A 22646-nucleotide genomic window follows, 5' to 3' on the forward strand; every position below is an offset into this window, starting at 1 on the left:
TGTTAAAAATGTTTGAATGTTATTATTTGTATCCATCTCTTCAACTCAAATCAAACAAGAGGGTATATTCCCTAAAATTATATAAATAAATCCTTATTTTCCTTTTTAATTGAATTTGATTAATCAGGCATTGGAGTATACAAACCTTCAATAGCCTTGTAAAGCTAATCGAAATTTACAGATGATATTTAACTGCGTTGAATACTTAGGAAAGAAAACAAGTGCTGTAACCTTGACTAGACAGCTCATGTTTCTAAATGCAGCTGCCCAGGTGACCATGGAGATACTGCTCACCACGTCAGTTGCCGTAGACGGTATGATTCACAAAGGTTGAACATGCAGTATATATTGCATTATCAGCAACACTGCCTATTTCTAAAAATAGTTAAGAGACTTCAGGAGGTATAGCTGGTGATGAAAAATTATAACGTCAACCTCACAGTTTGCAGACTGCCAGAAGTCTGACTTTTCCTTATTTGACAAAGAGGAGTGGTTTTGCTGTTGTTGTTTTCTTAGTGTTTGGAGTTGAAAAATGTTGCCATTATTTAAGTTGTTATTTTGCAGAAAAGATGTATAAATATCATTAGTATTTTTACATTAAACTGAATGTTTCCTGGGTTTTTTAATGTTTGTCATGGGCATTTAGAAAAACTTTCATCCAAAAAATTAAGTTATTAACACTATCAAACTAGATATTTCGAATTGTGATCATAATTCACCAGATAATTTTGACTGCTCTACACGGCACAAATTTTGGAATAAAAATAAAAACCTAAGTGAATTAAACATATTTGTGAACTCTACAGGGGCAACTATCTATGACATGGGCATGTGATGATAAGGAGATGTGACTGATAAGATCTTTTAATATTTAATCTGCACTGAGGGCTTTTCAGATCATCAAACCTGGTAAGGCTACTGGTGAGGTATAGTCAATGCCCCTTGCTTCCCCTGTGCACTCTCCCTGTCTTCCCAAAGACAATACCAATTGTTTTGGTATTTTTAAAATTTTTATTGTTTTTATTATTATTCTACTTTAAGTTCTGGGGTACATGTGCAGAACATGCAGGTTTGTTACATAGGTATACATGTGCCATGGTGGTTGCTGCCTCCATCACCCCGTCATCTACATTAGTTATTTCTCCTAATACTATCCCTCACCTATCCCCACAACCCCTCCTATCCCTCCCTCAGCCCTCCATCCCCCCAAAGCTACAATTGACTTTCTTCACAGAATTGGAAAAAAATCACCTTAGATTTCATAAGGAACCAAAGAAGAGCCCACATAGCCAAGACAATCCTAAGCAAAAAACAAAAAACAAAGCTGGAGGCATCATGCTACCTGACTTCAAACTATACTACAAGGCTAGAGTAATCAAAACAGCATGGTACTGGTACCAAAATAGAGATATAGACCAATGGAACAGAACAGAGGCCTCAGAAATAACACTACATATCTACAACCATCTGATCTCTGACAAACCTGACAAAAACAAGCAGTGGGGAAAGGATTCCCTATTTAATAAATGGTGTTGGGAAGACTGGCTAGCCATATGCAGAAAGCTGAAACTGGATCCCTTCCTTGCACCTTATATAAAAATTAGCTGCAGATATTTTTTACTTTTTAAAGGCTGGGTGTTTGTCAACCTGAGATCTCCCTTTCCTTCATTCCTTTCTTTTTCTCAGCTTTTCTCAATGAGAGGCTCACAAACTCTGTTTAATAGGATTCTCACATGTTTCAAGTGTCCTAATACTGTGTGTTCATGCAGCCAGGACATACTGCTCCACAAGCTAGTCTCTCTCCTTCTGCTGTTGCTGTTGCCATTCAACTTCACCTTCATAGCACACAGTGCTCTTCTCCTAACCTGCTACCTTCCCAGAAGAACCAGGACAGCCATTTATTACTCAAGAAGGTCACACCATCCTCTTGGCTCTGTGCTATGAAGCCCTTGACCTTTTCAAGAAGCATCAGTTTCACTTTACCACCAGGCTGCAGTTTTTCTGGCCCCCTCACTTGATTCCATGAAATAGAGCCAACCTGAGGTGGACATGTCTACTAGACGGAACTCAAGGCTTCAGATCACATTGAGAGCATTGCTGTAAAAAGCAGGAAACTTGAACATAAATACCAGAAACCATAGGGTCAGTGAGCTTTGCCTCATCCCAGGAAACTCCATATTGGTCATCGCTCTCTCCTGAGCCTCTGGTCTGCTGCTCTGCTCTATGGGCTTGCTCATTTACTCAGAATGATCTGCCTTTCTGGTCCTGTTCCTTCTGAAACAAAAGGAACCTCTTATATCCCTCCCTTTTTTATTTCCAGCCAAAAGGAAATGGAGACAAACTGCACCATAATCTCTGCACAATTACCTTCTGCCCATGAACTATTTTCAGGACCTATCACAGCTATTTCTGAAGGACTGTTCATTCAATATTACAGTGATGTTCAGAACTTTACTCATTATTTAGTGCTTAGTATTTGACTTACATTTTAATGTCTGAAAGACACACCAGAATGGTTTCTCTCAGTACAAGGTGAGAGAATGTCAATTAAATCTATATAGTGACAGAAAAGAAATGTTGCCTGTTATAAAACTAAGCAAAACAAAGACTGTAATATAGATTATATTATATTACTGTAAACTGCATATATAAACTGTAACCTACAAGATTATATCTTAGTCCATTTTCCATTCTCTCGAATATAGTAATCTTATATCTTACTCCATTTTTTTCTAGAGAATGGAAAATGGAGTAAGATATAATCTTATAGGTCTAAGACAGAACCAAGGACTGGATAAACTGGCTTTAGAATGCTATACTAGACAAATGGTTATTCTGTCTTTGGCTTTACTATAAAATGTATGTATACATACATAAATATACAAACATATACATACATATGCACATATATATGCAAATATATGGAGTGAAAGATAATTACTTGTTTTATTTTGAGTCATATAAATATTATTTTAGGTATAATTCTAAAACAAATTTTATTCACTTAATTTTTAAAAAAATTCATAATACATAAAATTGCACTTATTTTAAACCACTGCATGTTATTTCATTTTATAAATATAATGAATATAATTTTTGGCCAGTGCCCTTTTAATGGACATTTAAATTATTTCCATTATGTAAAGCATTGTTCTTATGCACATGCGTAGCAGTCTTTTGAAGGTATTTATTCAGAAATAAAATTTCTGGTTTATGGAGTATGAAGATCTTCATTTTTACCAGATAGTACTGAATTGATCTTAAAGTACTTGTGTCAATTCACATTCTAATGTTAGTGGGTAAGAGTGCCTACTGCCACATATCCTTTCCAATACTGGCTTGGTCAAGGTAGCAGAGGATGAACTAGAGGTCTTTCATTTATGAGGAGGTAGCAGTAGAGGTCTTGATTATATTATAAGCTGGGTAACATAAGCACTTTGTGTATATTTTGTTTTTTTATCTTATACTGCATCATATAAAAATAATAGCATATTTTGTGAATAATTTGTTATAAAAGTGACTGTAGAGGTGGGGATTGGTGTGTAACTGGACTATACTTCAGTGATAAATAGCTCCTTTCATTCAGTGATGCTACTGGCATTATCTGCTAAAATACGAATCCACGTAAGAATTCAACCATGCAGCACCTAAGGCACGTATTTCTACACTTAAGTCTTACTATCCCTGGATTTATAATTTTTGTAGTAAAATTCACTGTGGAGCTAGACAATGCATGTGTAAATAAATAAATAATAAAAATAAAACGTATGGGAATAAATATTATTATAAATAGTTTTTCAGAGTCATGTGATTTGTAACTACCATATTAAACAAGAAACACTCAGTTTCTTAATGTAAATTGAATGTTTCTTTTCTGTGAATGTGCTTTTCTGTTAGCCAGTTATTCACCCTTTGTAAACCTCCTATCAATGTGCATGTTTTGGTATCTTATTCAAACCTACCCTTTTTATGCAGTGCCTCATTCATTTATTCATTTAGCAAACATTTACTAACTTTTTACTATGTACATGACATTGCCGAGCAAAGCAATATTTAGTGATGTGAACTCCACTCTGGGAAATATGTACTTTAGTCGAGTATCATAATACAAGGATGCAATATTGCAATTTTTAATTTTTTTAAGTTGTAAGTTAGTTACTACTTCCAGAAATTAGAATTAGTAATGTATCGTTCAAATGAGAAATTCATCATTTCACACATATGTGTTAGATTTTTCCTTAATCTGTTTCTTTAAAACAGGAAAGTAATAGCTATTAAGATATTCTTTCTTACATAATGAGGATAGTAAACTGGATCACCCTTCTTAGCTTCTAATAAGAGACAATTTTTTAAATCCCTTCTTTTTCTACTTAGTTAAACTGATATTGATTGATCCAATATTCATTCTTTAGAATGTAAAAAAAAGAATCCAGGACACATGGTAGAATCTGTCTGAAAGATAATTCTGGAGCAGATATATCTAGGTCTCCGTTCACCAAGATGACATGGAAAAAAACTTCTAGAGTTCTGTTCACAGACACAACATGGAACAAATGGTATTCCATTATCAGTATATTGTAAAGCCCAAGGCTGAAGCAAAAGTTTAGTTTGTCTATAGAAGTTCTTTTAAAATTTTCAGGGTTATACATTTTCTTTGAGCGAGACTAGTATCTTTGTCTTCTGGCATTTGCATGATTTGTTACGCACAATATAAACTCTTAATAGTTCATAATGGTACTTTTCTCTAAAGAGTCTAAAAGAAGAGCAAATATTCTGAGAGGTTCTTGCATATAAACATTCTAGGCTATATTACAGCAAAACAAGATGGAAATTCCAAGCAGAAAACTGCCCTCTTCAGAGATATGAATTAGCAATGACTATTTATCTAGATATTCTTCAGAGTATGTATTTATGTATGTGTCTGAAAGAGAGAGATGAAGGGAAGGAAGAAGGGAAGAAGAGAATAAATAGATGGATGGAAGAATTAAGACAACATTAACAATCTTGAGACCCCAATTCTTTCTACCAAGAATTACTGTACTATTTTTAAAATCTCTTTATTTCTACCATTATTTAAATTATATTTACCTTTGCCTTCGTTCTTGTGCTTTGCTCAGTGTGGTCACTTTGTCTTCCCAACATCTGTCTGCATCTTCAGATATCACCAGAATACTGCATTGTGCCCTTTGGTAGCTGCAGCTGACAGCCCAGCAGTGCTCTGCATACAACTGCCTTCATTGACAGCAGCCATATCATGTACAGCCAGTGCAGCTGCACTTCAGTGCCAGCTAGGGTATGTAGATTGTTTCTGCAGCACATTTTCTTTGCATTTCCAGCAATGAAAATAAGCTTCTCTGAGATTGGATCCCTCAAGAGCAAAGTTTCCAAGAAATTGAGATAATTGTTATATTAAATATACATTAAATATATAGGCAAAACACATTAGAGTTAATTTATGCTTAATAGTGCATGTTTAATGTTTACTTCTGGTGCTATTTATAAGCTAAATCACTGAGAAAATCTTACTGCATTTGAAGACATGCTTTGCTAAGCAGTGGCTAAAAGTGTGGGATGTGTCCTATACACCATGTGGAATCTTGCTTCCCTGAATGGAAGGTTAGAGTTTGGTGGAAAAAGGTCTGTTTGTGCTATTTGCGCATTTTTTTTTCTTAGTGTCTAATGGAGAGAAGCTGCTAATGCAGGTCCTAGCCCGTTATCTGCTTTCCTGAAAAGTTTGTTGAAAGAATGAATGTCACTCTCTGGCTTGGGTCTTCCTCCTTAACAATGTGGCTACACACACACACACACACACACACACGTTTTTTTTTTGTTGTTTGTTTGTTTTGAGATAGGGTCTTGCTCTGTTGCCTAGGCTGGAATGCAGTGGCATGATCACAACTCACTGCAGCCTCAACTTCCTGGGCACAAGTGATTCTCCCATCTCAGCCTTCTGAGTAACTGGAACTACAAGTGCAAACCACCATTCCCAGCTAATTTCACACACACACACACACACACACACACACACACACATATATATATATAGAGAGAGAGATGGGAGTTTCACTATGTTTCTTAGGCTGGTCTCAAACTCTTGGGCTCAAATGATCCTCCAGCCTCAGCCTCCCAAAGTGCTGAGATTACAGCATGAGCCACCATGCCTTGAGCTTTGAAAAATAGATAAAAACTATGGTCTTGTTTCTGACTTCAAATTATAGTCATGATTTGAATATATATACACACACACATTATATATATATATACGTGTGTGTGTGTGTGTGTGTGTGTGTATACATGCTATTGCATTTTTGGTTGATATGACTAGAAATAATATAGACTGCTCTAAATTTTGGATAACATGTTATTAAGATATTGTGTGCAGAATTAAATAATGATCAAATGAACATGGCAAAAGTTAGGCTTTGAGATTTTTAGCTAACCTCGGATTCATATTCCTACTGTAATTTGTTGACACACACAATTTTGTGAAATTTTTTACCACCTTTTTTTGAGATGGAGTTTTCCTTTTGTTGCCCAGGCTGGAGTGCAATGGCCTGATCTTGGCTCACTGCAACCTCTGCCTCCCAGGTTCAAGCAATTATCCTGCCTCAGAGTAGCTACCTAGCCTCCTGAGTTGCTGGGATTAAGAGTGCCTGCCACCACACTCAGCTAATTTTTTTGTATTTTTAGTAGAGTCAGGGTTTCACCGTGTTGGCCAGGCTGGTCTCAAACTCCTGACCTCGGGTGATCTGCCTGCCTCAGCCTCCCAAAGTGCTGGGATTACAGGCATGAGCCACTGCATGCGGCTGACCCATAGCTCTTAAGAGGGATCCATCAAATATCAATTCAAAAACATTTATTGAGTCTTTTGGAAGTACCATGTACTTTACTATGTTTTGAGGCCAAGAAGATCAATTAAAAAAATGCAGTGAGTAGTTCAGTTGAGAAACAGCTATATAAACAAATAATTATGATGCAAAGCATAACATGTAAAAATTCCTATAAGTAAAGTGTGTATAATATAAAGAAGAGGACAACACTCTCTCTGGTGTTGGGGCTTTTGAGACTTCTTACAGGATGAGATATTTTACCTTGATTCTGAATAGTAGGAGCATGTTTACCAAGTAGAGTAATAAAACACCAACACCCAGACTGAATGAATGGCATCAATAATAAATATAGAAAAGAAACTACAGTGGGTTTATCGTACAAATTAAGCAAATTCTTAAAAAGATGCATGTAAATCAATTTAATATATATATTCTCAACTAAATTACTGTTGCCTACCTCATTTATAAAATAATTCATAAATTCCTATTTCAGTTTCTGTGAACACTGTTCAGATTCTGTTTTGTTTCAAGTGAAGCACATTTTTGTATAGTTTTTTTAACTGCCTTAGTCATGCCTTTCTCAATTTACTAAATAGATTCAAGTGCAATTCTGTCAGTAGAAATATATTGTAAGCAATGTAGGCGACTTAATATTTTCTTGAAATTACATAGAAAATGCCAGATATAGGTGAAGGGGAGGAAGGCAGCAAATCATGCTGCCATGTGTGTACCTATGCAACAATCTTGCATGTTCTTCACATGTACCCCAAAACTTAAAATGCAATAAAAAAATTAAAAAAAAGAAATTACATAGAAAACATGAAGAAATAGGTTAAACTAATTTAAATGGTATATTTTAATTAACCAACTATTTAAAAACTATCATTATTTCATCATGTGGCCATAGGCACATTTGAAGCCAAGTGTGACTATTGGCTACTGTATTGAACATGAAAATCCTTGTGTATTGATCTACTAAAAGACTTGGCTGGTGACAGATTATATGTTCTTTAATAACCTAATGTGTTTGTTTAAATGTAAGTGAAAATAATTTTGAACTTCAATTTTTAATTTATACTTTTAAAATAAAAGCATATTGACATTAAAAACTAACATTAATTATACTGTAAAATGCAAAATAAAAATTAAAAGTATTATCTTCCCCCCACAAGTTATTTTCCCCCAAAACTTTAATTATTGTGTATCTATTTTGGGCCAAAAACGTGCTTATATGGCATATATATGTTATAATTTCTACCCATATGAAATTTTATACAAATTAGTCTGTACACTGCCCAATTCAATAGTAAATGGAGATAAATAAGATACCCTTAAATACTTACCAGAGAGGCAAAAATTAAAAAGACTGACAATACCAAGTGTTAGAAGAACATGAAGCAATATCAGCTCTATATACTCCTGGCAACTGTGTGTATTCCTACAATACTGTTGAAAACAGTTTGGCAATATTTAGTATATGTGAAGAGACATATGCTCTGTGTCATAGCAATTCCACTTCTAGGTGTATAGACTTGAAAACTTGTAGAGTTATACCGTGAACACTATGTAATATTATTTGTAGAAGTGTTGGTCATTATTACCTCAAAGGGAAAACAACCAAAATGTCCATTTACCAAAAATTGGATAGTTGCATACCTATGTAATGAAATATTATTCATCAATGAAAATAAATGACCTATGGCTATATGCATATAACATGGGTTTTATAGTCATGGTGTCAAATGAAAAAATCAATTCACAGAAAACTGCTTATATGTATAATTCAATTTTTAAATAATTTGAAATGGCTTAAACCAATGGCATGCCTGTATACTAAAACTATACTTTTAAATATAAAACAAGCATATGACTAATATAAATATCAGACTGATATTTAGTTACCTTAGTGGGGAGAGAATGATATATGAACAGTGTAGGGACCTACAATTAGATTCTTAGTTCCTGGAATATCGAATTCTTAACTGGTGTGGTTTGTAGATTAGTTTTACCACTTTGGAGTGTAATCTGGCAGTCTGTGTATGTATACAGAGGGGACACACCTCAGTGAAATTCTTCCCTGGGCTCATAGAGGACACTCATGATAGCTAGAGATAGTGAGAAGTTATAGGCAACTCAGGTGTTTGTAACTAAGAAAATGGACAAAAGTAAAATGTGATAAAGGTCCACTGTAGAATAGCGTACAAATACTAAAAATAGTGAAGTAGATGTGCACACAATAACCTAAGTGGATATGACAAAAGTGTTTAATAAAAAAGAGGAAATACAACAAAGTTCATTCTGTTGCTGGAATCTGACATTCCTTCTTACTTCTTAATGATTTTAGATCCTGGTTTTCTGTCACCATTTGCAATACAAGAATACCTTGTTTGCACTTTGCTTTATTGTTCGTTTACAGTGCTTTTTTTCCCTCACAAATTTAAGGTTTGTAACCCTGCATTGAGCAAGTTTATCAGTGCCATTTTTCCAACACAGCATATGTTCACTTTGTATCCCTTTTTGGAAATTTTGACAACATTGCAAGTATTTTCATTACTATTGTATCTGTTTTGATAATATGTTATTAGTGATCTTTGAGTGACCATTGTAATTGTTTTGGGGCACTATGAACAATCAACTTATAAAATGGCAAGCAATAAATTTGTGCCTTTTGACTGCTCCACCTATTGGGCGTTCTCCCATCTCTCTCCCCATCTTTAGGCCTTCCTATTCCCAGGGACACAAACAGAAAACAGGCCAATTAATAACTCTGTAATGGCCTCAAAGTTTGCAAGTGAAAGGAAGAGTCACATGTCTCTCACTTTTAATCAAAGCCAGAGATAATCCAGCTTACTGAGCGAGGCATGTCAAAAGCCATGATAGGCCAAACGCTAAGCTTCTTGCACCAGTTAGCCAAGCTGTGAATACAGAGAAACTTTCTTGAAGAAAATTAAGTGAAACAGCGTTATTGCTGACACGGAGAAGGTTTTAGTGGTCTCAGATAGATCAAACCAGCCACATTATTTCTTTAAATCCAAGCCTAATCCAGAACAACTTCCTAATTCTTTAACTCTGTGAAGGCTGAGAGACATAAGGAAGCTGTAAATGAAAATTTGAAGCTAGCAGAAGTTGGTCGATGATGTTTAAAGAAAATAGCCATCTCCATAACATTAAGAGTGCAAGGTAAAGCAACAAGTCCTGCTGTAGAAGCTGCAGCGAGTTATCCCAAAGATGTAGCTAAAATAATAGATGAAGGTGGCTATATCAAAAAATAGATTTTCATTGTATATGAAACAGCTTTTGACTGCAAGAGATACTAGATAAAACTTTCATACCTAAAGAGGAGAAGTCAATTCTTAGCTTCTGATCTGGGCAAAGTAAATTGGAAGCCTTCTGGAAAAGGTTCACCATTCTATAATTTCATTAAGAAAATGATTCATGGGAGAAGGTCAAAATATCAACATTAACAGTTGAAGGTCACCATTCTATAATAGATGCCATTAAGAAAATGATTTGTGGGAGAAGGTCAAAATATCAACATTAACAGTTGAAATAAAGAACTCTCATGGATAACTTTATAATGTTGTCATAATGTTTTGTTTTCAAGAAGGGCTCATGGGTTCATATTTTCTTAATTCAGGTGTATCTGAAAATTTCTGTTCCATTTATACTTGCTTGACAGATTGGTTGATGTAGGGAACCAGCTCCCACATCACCCATGGGTACCCTGAGTTCAGTGGCGACAAAGATTGAGAAAAAGACAGATTAAGAATGCAAACAGTGGGACCAGGGAGCCATCGCTTATTACTGGAGGCAATGAAAGCCCGGAGCTTAGGTTCACCACAGTATTTGTTGGTTACAATCACTTTGATCTTTAGGGTAGAGGTGGAGTGATGGTGGGGAGAGGATGACCTGATGGTGGGATGAATCAGTGAACCGGAACTGAATCAGTGAGCCAGAAGTGGTGTGTCATTCTAAAGATTGATAATAGTGGCAGTTTGGGAGTTTCACAAAACAAAAACATGCGGTTATCTTTGCTTCTGAGGTGGTTAGCCTAGGTAATTCTCTCATCACTTCTTCCAGCAGCTATTTTCACAATCACTCCTTACACTAGAATGAAACACAAGTGGAAACCATTGCTGTAGATCACAAAATTTCAAGAATGACTGATCTAATGATTATGAGGTTAGAGTTTGAGGGTTTAGGGCACAGCATAGGAGGGGGGACTGAGGTTGGTGTTAAGGTCCCTAAATCCATGGCCTTGAGTGCATTCATGTCACCTTCTTTCCCTCTCTCAGAGGATTTGTGTTGTTTTTTTCAATGCTTTGTCTTCAATTGCTTTGACTTTTCCAGTTAACTCTGGGAAAAATCGTTCAATCCTTCTTCTTCTTTTTTTAACATTCTTCCTTCTGAGGAAAAGCCCTGAAGAGTATTGAATATTTTTTCTGAGGCTTCTGAGGCTCAGGGGACTAAAGTATCTAGACCTTTGTCCATATTTTTTCCTGGACTGTCTACACATTTCTTCAAGTTTATGTTTCAAGTTGAAAGAAAATGTATTAAAGTCACAAGATTCAGGGCATACAGGACATTCTTAAACTCATGCAGAAAACTGTTTCCTAATCAGTAGCCTAGGTCGTTTTTCAGGTTTTGTGTTATTTTTGGTAGTGTGTACTGTTAGTTACTTGGTGAGAAAAGCAATTTGCAAATAAAATGATGTACCTACATTTATGCAACTAACTACAGAGATACATCCGACTCTAGTTTTCTTAATGCCCTTCTTACTATGCTTTCTATTAAAACCTATTTTTTTTGCCTATTCAACTCCATGAAATAATACAGATATTTAAAAAACATGTATTTTAGTCTGAGTTCATTCACAGGGTAAGTTAAGTAATAGATTTATAAGCTAATATTTAAAGTAGATTATAAACAATCTAATATACTTTAGTTAATCAGGACCAGGAATTTTGGTTTGCAGATTCATACTGTTATACAATGAGAACACATGGATACAGGGAGGGGAATGTCACACACTGGGGACTCTTGGGGGGTGAGGAGCTAGGGGTGGAACAGCAGGGTGTGGGAGGCTAGGGGAGGGATAGCATTAGGAGAAAGACCTAATGTAGATGAGGGGGTGATGGATGCAGCTAATCACCATGGCATGTGTATACCTATGTAACAAACCTGCATGTTCTGTATGTATACCCCAGAACTTAAAATACAAGAAAACCAACAAAAACAATAAAAATAGGCATTAAAAAATTGAGATATATTACCCAATTTTTTAAATGAAAAAGCAAAAGATTTCATTAACTTTCAAAGGTCTGCCATGTGGCCAACCATCAATATGCTATTATACTTCCAATGTCTCATTCTTCATGTGAAAAATATTTTTTCTTTTTTAATCCTCTGTCACTTTCCAAATCGTCATTTTTGAGAATCTAATCAAAGGAAATTGTGATTCTTTGAGCCTCTCAGCTGTACTCTTTGTAACCGTGGAAACCAAGCCAAACTGTTACCAAGGTTACGCTTTTGAAGCCATGATTTCATTCTCATCAGTTTTTCCTAGGATTAATAAATTCATTGAAAGTTTAACATAAATAATACTATATTTGCATATAGTATATTAATGGCTATACAATTATTTTTAATTCTCTTCCATTTAAAATTATATTTTACTAGATTTGCAGTTCAAGGTGGAGAAACAAACACACCCATGATTTTGAGCGGTTGATTTTCTGAAAATAGAATTAATTTGACCTTAATGCTGAGAATATTTTCACTTTATTGGCTCATATTTAGTAGCTTAAGATTCCTTGTACTTTTTTCTTTCATACAACTTTGTTCTGAAATATTGTATGCCACTATATTATAAATACTATTATTAGTCTTCACTTTTTGTAATCAACCTATTGATAAAACTGAAAAGTCTTGGTTATATGTAAATAATAGAAGATAAATTATATAAACCTTGAAAACATAACAGGAATTGTGTGTGTGTACACACACACACACATACACACACACACATATAAAAGTGTAGCGAAAGGAAGTGTAATTTCCTTAGATAGCCTAATCTATATTGTTGAGAATAAATGGATACCATTAAACTGATAAATCAGGAGTCTGAAGCATTATGTTAGGTTAATCTTTTAAGTGTTTCTATGTATTTATAATATTTTGGTCATTGAATATTTTTAGAGTATTTTAAGATTATTTTCTGATATCTATCCCAAGGAAAAGGAGTAAATTGTTAAAAAGACAATGGAAACAGAGATTGAAGAATGGAATATAAAACTCATATTTTAAAACTTTTATATGGTTTGATATTATGTTTTGAGCACTAATAATTTTAAATTTTAAACAAATTTAAAATCAAAATGTTTCTTGTTTTGCAATCAGTAGTGGCATTTCTCACAGTAAAAGGAAATGTCTAGGAATTTTTCTCTCCTAATTGAAGGTGAACATAAGCATACCTGCTAGATTTTCTATTCCCCATAAATACTTCTTTTAAGATCATCCCCTTGCTTCCTTTTTCTATTAGAGACATGGAGAGGCATGTATAAGTTGAACTGAGATTCTGAATATGGAGCATGAGCACAAGGAAGGGCTAGACATGCAATGACTGAGTGTGCATGAGGAAGGGACCTACTGCAGTCAAGGTACCAATAGAAACTAGACAATACCTTCGAAACAGAATAAGATCTGCTTATTTGCAAAGGCATTATTTATAAACGTGTGAGTGTGGGACCCAGGAAAAATACCCACTAGTCTATTAGTCAGTCCTAAAGAGAAATATGTGAATTACAACAGTAGTCCAGAAGAACAGAGTCACAGAGGATGGAAGTTGTCTGCTTGAGAGGGATTGAGACAGGGAAATAGCTACTCTGACTTCAATCTCTTCCCACCTTCCCATCTCGCGGCTCCTCACTGACTAAATGCCAATAAGAAGACAGAGACATGAAAATTCTGTTTTGTAAGAGAAATAAGTCAGCTTCCCTGGGCAGAGAGCAGGGTGGGGATGGGTAGAGATGGACAGAGAGTGGGTGACTGGGGCTAAAATAAAGATATGTCATGGAATCACTATGTTGAGACCCTTTTCTGGTTTTGTTGAAACTGAGATGTTACTTTGACCTGTCATAAAAATCACTGGAATCAATAGACTAATCTGCCCTGTCTACAACTGAGTGGCCTTCCCACAGATAAGACAGCATGGTATACTCCACAACTTGCAAAGCCATGCCTCATGTGTGAGCAAAAATTCAGAATTAGGAACCTAGCATGACTCCATGCATCATGTCTTGCTTAAAATGCCCAACTAACCAGTAAAATGTGGCTACTGTGATTTTAAAATTTATTACATCATCAGGGTCACACTGATAGAATCTAGAAGGTGGGAAACCAGTCACATCAAGGTGTAGCAGGTCCTAAAAGCCATTATTGGGGAATTCTTTCAAATTTATTCCATTTTCTACAGCCCTTGTTTAGAACATATATACCCATGGTAAACACGGTAACACAACAAAATAATTCTTATTATAGAATAATGACTTTAAATAAAGATTGTTTTCTTTTTTAAAAAATAAGCCTAGGGTGTATCTCTACATTCCTTGTTTCATTTGAGAAAGGGAGTACTCAAGAAGGAAAGGGGAAGGAAAAATATTCACATGCACTTAACATATTTTTCATCAGATGCTGTGATAAGGGATTGTGTGGCATGCGCGCGCGCGCACACACACAGTTAATTACAGCAAATTGATAAGGTGAGTAATTTTCTATTTCATAAATGCTGTGTCTGTTTTCTACAAAATTTGGTTCTAGCCATGTTTGTTGATTGTTTTTCAGCTGAAGGTGATTATGAGATAAAAAATAACCCAAGTTAGAAAAAAAAAGAAAGGTCAGAAAGTAACTAACTTTATCAATGAATTTTAAAATGTGTCTTGAGAGAACCTGAGGTCCCAAGACGAGGTCTTTTGGACTGCTGTGTGTATGAGGGCCAGGACAAGATTGGGAGCTCCAGTGAGGCTGAACGGGTGGAATTGTGGATTCCCACTTCCTCTTTTTCAATCAGGAAGTTTTGATTTTATCTCAACATTTTATTTAAAACAATTGGCTTAGAAAGTCAATAAATTTTATGATCAGTTACTTCATGCTCACTCAAAATTCACCTAATATACTAGTGGAATAAAGATTTAACATATTACACTTAAGTAGAAATAAAGTAATACTCAGGTCGCTATTCACATAAAACTCACTATTACCTATTTTGCTACACAAACAAAGGTTTATTAAGTCATTGAAGGCCAGATAGTTTATTAAACAAACATGTGACCCCACATGAATGGTTCCTTCAGAAAGTTAAAATGAGAAAGGGAGTACCACGTGACCTCTCAGGATAAAGATTATTTTCATGTTCCAGTTTAAAACCTGGCATTTGTTTATTTTAGGGGAGTTCCCTTATTGTCTTCTTACATTTATTAAGATAAAATAGCTTCAAGAAATTTATTCAATTAATAAGCAAGCACACTTTGTCCATTTACTGTATGAATATTGCATTTTCATATTGATGCTGAATCTAGAAGCAATCTGTAATTTTGTCCAGGCAGGTGGAGGTGTGAAACCTGCCTATCAAGTAACAGAATCCCTTCAGTGATCCTGCCACCAAGATGTCTTGATAAAAGAGCAAGGAGATTACAGTCACCCTGTTGCGCTATCACACACCAGGTCTTATTTGTTCTTTCTATGTTTTTGTATACATATAGCCCTCCATAAAAGGGTATAATTGGATTGTTCAGAACACAAAGGAGGTAATGGATATTGCATTTGCCCTGATGTGATTATTATGCATTGCATGCCTGCATCAAAATATCTCATGTAGTCCATAAATATATAAGCCTACTAGGTACCCATAAAAATTAAAATCAAAAATTTAAAAATATAAAAAAGAAATAAGACATCAATTAAAAAAAAGAGTGAGAGGAAAATAATTCAAGACAGGGTTATCTTTTGTTTATAACTGAAATAGGATTTCCAAAGGAGGAGATCTTCAGGAATCTCACAGAAGCCCATCATACTCCTCCTTCTTGTTAGTATGCTAGAGGAAAGCAAAGAGTCAGATGATCTTCCAGTTTAAATCGATGAAGAAAAACTACATCTGAGAGTGTTCCATTTAAAAATTTATTATATATAGGAAAAAAAGAAAACAAATTTTCATCTAATTCATTTAGACTGTTTCAATTTATTTACCTTCGGATATATTAGTGTACAAGAGAACCCAAGAAGAAAACCCATTGTTTATTCAACTTCAACAAACAACCAAACCAATGGTGAGGAAGAAATGTGAAAATTGTAGTAGGATCTGGCTAGGATTTGGTTTCAAGTATTTGTAGATAAGGAAATTGAAGCAAGCACTTACAAATCATCTCTCTTTAATGTTTTCCCTCATATTTTATCTTCTTTATAACCAAAAAGAATCTGAGAAATGTTCCATTAACTTTGGAAGTTGCTCCGCAGAAGGCTAATTAAAGTAGAAGCAGATAGTGCTACGGAGTTTTAAGGGAGCTCCAGGGTGTATCTGCTTCATCTCTTTACCCTCAGACACATTTTATAAGTAATTTGGACAGATAAACTTAGAGGAAAAGTGATTCCATAAACTGTTTCTAGTAATTCATTGTAACGTTTTCTTAACCTCTTCTTACTGGCAAGAAGATCTTAAATCTGTGTGAAATGCTTTGCTCAGGATTTAAATATTATATGGCGGAAAATGTGAAGGAATATTTTTCTAATTTGCAGTTCTGCAATGGCAAACCCTTTGACTCTTTCATTTGAGTAGAAGCTTCCTAAAACATGTGTCAATATTTGCCTTGTCAACTTTCTCTCCCCACCCACCACCCACCATTCTCTACTGACACAAATGCAATCTGCTTTGGCTCGCTATTTCAAAGGCGTTTCACTTCTCTGAAACGGCTGTTTCCAAGGTAACATATGGCCCTCTGGTTGCCAAACCTAAATATACTTTGAAATCCTTACTCACTTGACCTCTCTTGGCATTGACTGTTAACAACTCCCTTGTTTCAAAACACTTTCCCTCTTTGGCTGATTTGATAGTGTTTCCTCCTAGTTTTGCTTTTATGACACTGAGGGCTTTCTTGTTTTTACCTCACTTTTAATTTTGGTGTTATCTATGCTTCATTCTTGATCCTTTTTTATTTTTTCATTCTATACCCTCTCCCTGAACAATTGTATATACATGCTGGTTCTAATCTCTATCAACTCGAAAATCTATAATTTAGTTCTCATATGTCTCTTCTGGTCCTCAAATGTCTATAAAAATTTTTATAAAAATATAAAAAAAATTATCCATATTGATTACTCAAAAAATTCAGATGGCCTATAAATTATACATACACACACACACACACAGAGACACACACAGGCATACACCATCACCACCACCACCACCAATTCCATTAATCGGATTTTTAACAACAATAAATCTCTGTTATAGCTTTTCTATGGACCTGTCATGGTCTTGGGCAGAGTACTTCGAATCAAATGAAATACACACATGGCCCTGTAGGAGTTCTAAGTCTAGAGACTCTCAATTCTCTCTTAGATCTATTTCTCAGAGGCTACCACACCATCTTGTCTTTCCCCAGCAAAGCTTCTGTTATGCTGTGCTGTAACTGCCTATTTCCTTATGTTTGTTTCTCCCACATAGTGTCAAAACGACAGAAACTTCCCCATGCTGTTTCTTTCATTCTAACTCAATAAAGTTTTTTAAATTTAGTGTGTTTGGGCAGTTAGAACAAAATACCATACACTTGGAAGCTGATAAACAACAAAAATTTATTTCTGACAGTTCTGGAGGCTGAGATGTCCAACATCAGGGCACTAGAGATTTGGTGTCTGGTGAGGGACAGCTTTCTGGTTCATAGGATGGTACCTATGTCTTCACAAAGGGGAAGGGGCAAGGGGTCTCTCTTTGGCCTCACTTATAAGGACACTAATCCCATTCATGAGATCTTCATCCTCATGACCTAATTATCTCCTAGAGATCCTTCCTCTAAATACCATCATCTTGCGGGGAGGTGGGGGGTAGGACATGAATATATGAATTTGGAAGAGAGAGGACTCAAACATTCAGCTCATAGCACCCACCTGAATATTATATACATTTGATGTAAAAGGAAAATTCTTGATTTCCCTCAATGAAATAAGTTTTATTTTTATACTTTGGCAGTGATTCTCTGAGCAGGCCAAGAGCATTCTATTTAGCCATTCATAGTATGTGTTTGATATTTATGAACCAAATAGAAGGACTCATGCAAAATTCAGGTGACTTGGTAAACATGTGGCCTATATAACCAAACTTTTAAATGTAGCCTCAGATGTCAAAGAACTACCAACTTCTGAAATCATCTGGAATTTGTGTGTGTGTGTGTGTGTGTGTGTGTGTGTGTGTGTAATTCTAGCTAGGATATGAAAGAAATGATATAGATTTTATTATATCCTTTCATTTAAAAATTATTACCATGTATTTTTATTGGACTGAGTGTTGCAATGAAAAGCCTTGTTTATTGATATTAGCCTATGCATCATAGTGAAAATATTGATCATATTTTTAAGATTTTTTAATCATGCAAAGTAATGATATTCTGTGAAAACTCTGAAATTATATACACAAATTGGTGTATGTATATAAAAATTTATTTTATGGGGAAGGCTCGGTAACTTTTATCAGATTCTCAAAGGGGTCTGTGTTTCCCAAATGTTAACAACCAAAGCCACAATACTCTTTTCTCTGTGTTATATTTTACAATTAATACTGAGAGAGTAGAATTTTCAGAGAAAATGCCAAATGAATAAGCCAAAATATCTTTTTGTTCTTGAAATTTACACTACACAGAAATGCAAGCTCTCTTGATGTTGACCCTACAAGGGCATTTCTATTTGTATCTGAATAGATTTATTTCCAAATTTGGAGAGGAGCCCATGTTCCATTACCATGTAGCCCACAACATGCTTGAGATTGCTAATTAGGGTACAAATTGTGGTGGTATTTCTGGTGACCTGGACATGTGTTCAATAGAAACAGAAATGAGCCCCTCAACTCATTTCACATAGGCCAGTAAACATCTGCCAGATGGTTATAGCTTTCAGTAACTATTAAACTGGATCACATTTGAACAAATGACTTAGATATATAGTGTTTGAGAGCTTACTCTAAAATTTCTAACATATCCATAGATTAGTCTTAATGAAAACTACATTAATCTACCTTATACATTGTAACTAGCCTAAAATGAATAATTCCTTCTCATTTTAGCCAAAATCAAGCAAAAAATGCCTTTATACACTTTTATATAATGCTGACAAAACATCTGGGAGATTTATTGATATAATAGTATATATTAGGACATTAAAATTAATTTCAATTCCCTGAGGTATCTCATTTTAATTAACAAATCTGTGATCCTGTTCTATTAATTAGCATGCTGAAGAAATAAGTTTGAGATGAATTTAATTCTAACAAAGCATTTGTCTTCTATGATAATAAAAAGGACATTAACAATCTCAGACTAATTTGTTTTATACATTTAATAACAGTCTTGAAATTCCATTCAGAAGAGCAATATAAGTAATATCTATTATTTTTAATTTAAAGCTTCATTTTGGGTGTTCATATTTTTTTAAAACCCTAATTATTAGGGGCACCATAGTTCTAACATTATACCTTTTAAATATTACTAATGTGAGCACAAGTTCATTAAATATGTTATATTATTAAATTCTCAATTGTGTATAAACTATATATTTATTTCACTTGAGTCTTTTTTTTTTGATGTGCCACTGAGTATGACAGAAGACAGGTAGAATCTGTCAATAATTCCCTGGTCTGACCAAACACATGGTTTCTGCACACTTATATATGTTACACTAGATTACTGTTATTGGTATGTCCTTATGTTCTGTCTTAAATACAGCTAAAACATTTTAGGCAGCAACATAATGAACAAATTAGATTAATAGTGCATCTGATAGCATATTGAAAGTTTTGATATAATGAAAAATGTTGAACAATTTCACATAACTTTGTCTTATGTCAAGCCACAAACAATGGCTTCAGGTGGTGTTAGAAGAACTGAGTTATATAAACCTAAATGGCATAATTCTGAAACTACTCATTGAACTTTTCCATTCACGTATCTGTTTTGTTGCCAGTATGATTCCTTTAAATAAAAAGAGTTGCTCTCAAATAAAACTCCGATATTCAATTAAGATAAAATGTAAAAAAAATCAAGATTTTTTTATAAGGTTTCAGTTTTTGAATCTGTCATACTTATAACCTATACTGTATGTTGTCACAGTTAAAGAGACAGATAGTAAATATTTTAGGTTTTGTGGGCCAGCCAAGGGGCAAAATCGAGAATGTTTTGCAGGTTATTATATAACAAATGGGAAAGTAGGTTTTCACAAATCTTTTTTATGAAATTATAAAACATAAAAATTGAAGATAATTTTTGGGAGTCCAGGTCTACTAATTAGGAGGATGGAATTCAATCTTTTAGAAATACTATTTTATTTAATTAGGGCTCACGATTAGTATTTTCTATGATCAAAATAAATTGTAAGTGTTCATCTTTTGATGCTGATCTGTAATGAGATTTTGTGTGTTTCATCTTTGAAAATATCTTTCACACAGTCAGGTACTGCCAAATACTGATATTAACTCAAGAGCACATGGAAAGCACTTAAAGAATTCTGATAGATTCTTCTCTAGATATTGCCTTTTAGTATGTCATTGCATTTCAGATTATTCACTTAAAATTGAAGGTTAGATAGAACCTTCTCACCTACACAGTTAAATGGATTTTAAAATATGGAAATATCCTTTGAATTTAGAATGCAAGTCAGGATATTCAGCTTGTATTTCAAATCCAGATTCATAAAATTAATTATGATTGTATCCATGAGAGCCAATAAGGATCACTGTTGACACTATTGATATCGGCTTATCTAATATAAAGCCTTTTATTCTTGTTGTATTTATTGACAGTAAGTCCCTGAGTTAGTTTAAGTCCTCTAAGAAGCAGACACCAAGATAGAATTTGACATGCAAAAATGTGTTGGGAAGAAACTCTGTAAGGTACAAGTGTAAAAGAGCTGGAGGAGATGGGGAATTCTTCAAACTATGTATAATGCTGTTCTGATCCACATGAATACAAGAAAGAAGAAAAGAGTGGCTTGCGGTGCAGTTGGTAGAAAGTTTTGGTCAAGCCATTGGGGAGCCCTTGAGCCAAAGCCACCTATCAGAGGAGTTTCTGCTGTGCTCAAGTGTGGCCTCAGCATAATAATGTTGGCAGATTTGAGTGTAACAGTTATAGCTGTCAGTCAATTACACTACCTTTAGCAAGAGATCTGAGTGGTTCATTTTCATGGCTGCCATAGTCCACCACTTCCTCCAAATAGATTTACTTCTCTACCCTGGTTTGGGAGAAGTTGCCTCTTTGTTCCCAGCAGTCTTTCCTCCTACAGTCCCAGTCACTGCAGTGGATCTTGGGCTGCAGTTGGTGCTTACCAGTTTCCATCTTCACAATTCATTCTAAATCCCTATGCTCAGCTATCACATCGGCAAATATTGATTGAGTCCTTGGTGGTGTGATTCAAACTTTCATTCCTGAGAATCTGAATGCTTGATGAATATACCTTATTTAAGCATGGGTTGCTGCATGTTCAATGGGCAAGGGAGTAGCAGGAGGTGCTCATGTAAATAATTTGAGTTCCACGTGTTTCTCTCTGTCCCCATTGCAAAACAAACAAACAAAAACACCCCTACCTTCATATGATGCTCAGAGTCAATTATTCTTGTTAGTATGTTGATTACTATTCTCATCAGTTGGTCCCCGGATATAAGAAGACTTGGAGGACATGGTGTTCTGGGGCAGTTGTAGCTTATAATTTAATGAGATCTTTGCTGTTTTAGTAGGTGAGATAATACTCTTTTTGGATTTCATGACCTCCATTCCTGTACAGCTCAGAACTGTAGAGATGAGAAGCACAAAATCCCCCAGTGAGTACTTGGGGCTGATGATAAGTAAGGTCACTCTTGTGTCTACCCTTTAGTTCCTGAATCCATGTGTTTTTACAATTGAGAACAAAATACCACACTGAGGTCTCTGTTTTAATTCATATAAAACATACCAAAGAATGGCATCCCATCCTTTCAGAGAATTACCTTTGGGCTGATACTACATCTCTGCCTTTAAAAGTTTGTCTGAGCCTTTGATAAAACCAGCTGCTTCTGGATGTTAGGTATGTGATTTAACCTATAGATTCCATGGTCATAGGCCCACTCATACCGCTGCTCTGTAGAATCCCTGCTCAGATGCTATGCCACATGAAATTCTTGCTTTTGGATTAGGAATTTCATAAATCCTTATAAAGTGATGCTGATTCAAGCTGTGTAGGTTAAAATGGCAAAATCAAACCTAGAACAGGCATATATACTTCTAAGAGAGATGTACCGATGACTTTCCCAGTATAGGAGGGGTCAAGTGGTTGGTTGCTCTTCCCAACTAATAAGGCCATATTGATGTGAAGAACTGTGAAGGATCGGACATTTTACCTAATTTGTCAGTAATTCATTTGTCTGCCATCATTTCATCAATTTTGGTAGAAAAGATGAGACTCTTGGATAGGAGACAATGGGCAGTTTATTACTTAAAGCAACAGCATTAGTCAGAGGATCATCTTTTAAAAATTAATATTATTTTCAATTTACAATCATAGTTATATGACATTTATGGAGTACCATGT

At 35.0% G+C, this 22646-nt stretch overlaps 1 long non-coding RNA gene across 1 annotated transcript in view; it reads left to right on the forward strand.

Annotated features, from left to right (window-relative positions):
- Positions 1-22646, forward strand: part of LOC105706597 (uncharacterized) — a 158283-nt gene that overhangs the window by 114503 nt on the left and 21134 nt on the right. The window lies entirely within an intron of this gene.

The sequence above is a fragment of the Aotus nancymaae genome, unplaced genomic scaffold (assembly GCF_030222135.1).
Source record: "Aotus nancymaae isolate 86718 unplaced genomic scaffold, 86718_ANA_hifiasm-v0.15.2.pri h1tg000019l, whole genome shotgun sequence".
Classification (NCBI taxonomy): Eukaryota; Metazoa; Chordata; class Mammalia; order Primates; family Aotidae; genus Aotus; species Aotus nancymaae.